Raw genomic sequence first — 2733 nt, 5'->3', positions numbered from 1 at the left:
CCGATATGCAAATGCAATGGCTTCTGGTGTCACTGACACCTTCCTATTATTTATCATAGCACTGCTAGTGTCAGCATCAAAGGAATCGAGAACTTGCTTAATGATATCTGCATCAAAAGCAATCCTTGTAGCTTGCAACACAACTCGCAGATCCCAGAGTTGTAGCAAAGTCATTGCGTGATTAGTAAAGACATAGTGTTGGATTTTACTATATGGAAGAACAGGAAGGCTTGCCTTTGCCTCAACAACTAGAGCCTGGGTTTCTTCAAGAGTTTCCTGCATCTTCTCTGAGCGTTTCCTTCTACCCATACACTATGAGGTCGACGACGATGAAACAGGCAAAGGCGAAGAGGACTTACTTGTGTCAAAGCCGTTCCCTGGTGTCGCTGGTAAGGCTGTCTGACTGTCAGCTATCTCGTCAGAGGTCGAAGTTTGCGGCTGTAGTGAAGAAACCTCGGAGCTCGGCGATGGCGAATGGTTGACAGGAGGAAAGCGTCGCGTAGGAGATTTATGAGGAAAAATGCTAACTCTCCTTACTGTTATACGTGTTCGTGCCATAAAATCTCCACCACTCGCCGCTCCTAGACTTGTGTGCGCCGTTGCTGTCATGGCAAACATGCATTGGACAAGACTGCAACCCATCCTTATAATAATTACCACTGGCATATCACTTGACCGTTGGCCACTTAAAATTTGGAAAGTGTGTCCATATTGGTTCTGAACTGACTCCCACTCTGGCTGGACCATACTGGTACTGGTTCTCAGGTCAGCCTGATCTGGTTCTTCTGGTACTGGTTCTGAAGGTGGAACTGGTTTCACATGGAAAAGACCAAAATGTCTGATTCCAGTATCTCTTGATCAACAACCTCCAGTTCCTTAGTACCTTGTTCCAACCCAATTTCTCTGGTCTCTGAATAATAAAGTTTGATCTTTGCTCCATTATATACTCCCGGCAACATCATTCCAGATAAATCTTTCGATCTGACTGTGCCATTGGAGATGACCCAATCGACCTCAAAAGGTCCTGCCCAGGCAATCTTCAAATTTGGCTTCTTTGGACCCAATTTAGAATGATATATAAGCACTAAGTCTCCTTTCTGGAATTCTCGGACTTTAATTCGGCGATCATGCCAGTGCTTCCTTCTTTGTTGAACAATCTCTTGTTCCAAAATAGCTCTTTGCCTGAGTTCATCTAACTGCATTAGTTCATTCAGTCTTTTCTTAAGATTATGGTTGAAGTCTAATCCATACTTCACAGCCATTCTTAGACTGGGAATTACAAACTCCATAGGAACCACAGCTTCAGTACCATACACCATTCTGAATGGTGTCATTCCAATAGTCACCTTATAAGCTGTCCTATAAGCCCATAGAGCAGTCTGAAGCTTCAAATCCCACTGGTCTGGTTTCTTTTGCACCACCTTTTTAAGAATAGTCTTAATTGTCTTATTGCTACTTTTAGCCTGTCCATTGCATCTGGGATAGTAAGGAGTAGATTTCAGATGCTTGGCTGAAAGCATATCCAATAGGATTTCCATAGTATCGTTGATAAAATGTGTCCCTTGATCGGTCACAACTTCTACTGGACATCCATATCGGCAAACAATATTCTCAAACAGAAACCTTGCAGTTGACTTGGCTGTGTTGTTAGGAAGAGCCTTAGCTTCCACCCACTTGGTAACATAACAAGTAGCCATCACGATGTACTTGTTTTTCATGGGAGTCACCTTCTTAAAAGGTCCCATAAAATCTAGTCCCCATTTCATGAATACTCCCAATGGTTGTATCGGCATTAAGGGAGTCATGTCTGTAGCTGTTGGTCGGCCCATTCTTTGGCATATGTAACAGGTTTTACAAAAGCTTCTGACATCAGCAATCATTGTTTGCCACCACAAACCTGCTTGCAGAATCTTCTTGTAGGTCACTTCGTTGGAAAAGTGTCCACCAGACTCGCCATTATGTGCTTCTGAAATAACTTGCATTCTTCCTTCATAGGGACACATCTTCGAAGTATACCATCCACACCTAATCGATAAAGTACTCCTCCGATGATGGTAAATTTCAGGCTTTTTATGATCAGAGCTTTCTTCTGATTCTATTTCCAATCCTCTGGAAAGGCACCTTGGGAAAGGAATTGATAAATATCATACCATTCAGGATCCACTGATTCTTCTGCTTCTAACTGAAATAAATAAGCATCCACTGGCTCATCTCTCAGAGGTGATTCTAAATATCCTTCTATACTTCTGGAGAGAAATTCAGCTCCACAGTGGTTTCAGCCAGGCTTATGGAAAATTCTGAATTCAAATTCCATAAGGAACATCATCCATCTTATCAGCCTGCCTTGAATAATAACTTTGTTAATCAGAAACAGAAGAGCTTGATGATCCACATAAAAATGGAATAACTTCCCCAATAGGTAATGCCTGAACTTTGTAGCGCTAAAAACCATTCCGAGGGCCTCTCTTTTAGTAGTCGTATAGCCTTGTTCAGCCTGACTGAATCTCCGACTAGCAAAATAGACCGGATAGTCTGTTCTGCCATCTGGCTGAGCTAATATTTCCCCCATTGCCAATCCTGAAGCATCTACATGTACATGGAAAATAATATCCCAATTCGGCTGCGTGAGGACTAGTTTACTGGTAATGGCTTTTTTCAAATTCTGGAAACTCCCCTCACACTCAGCAGTCCAATTGAACTTGCTAGTCTTCTTTGTAAGCTCATATAGTGGTA

This window comes from Adiantum capillus-veneris, chromosome 19 (assembly GCF_014529385.1).
Source record: "Adiantum capillus-veneris isolate H3 chromosome 19, ASM1452938v2, whole genome shotgun sequence".
Lineage (NCBI taxonomy): Eukaryota > Viridiplantae > Streptophyta > Polypodiopsida > Polypodiales > Pteridaceae > Adiantum > Adiantum capillus-veneris.
This window is presented reverse-complemented; position numbering follows the sequence as displayed.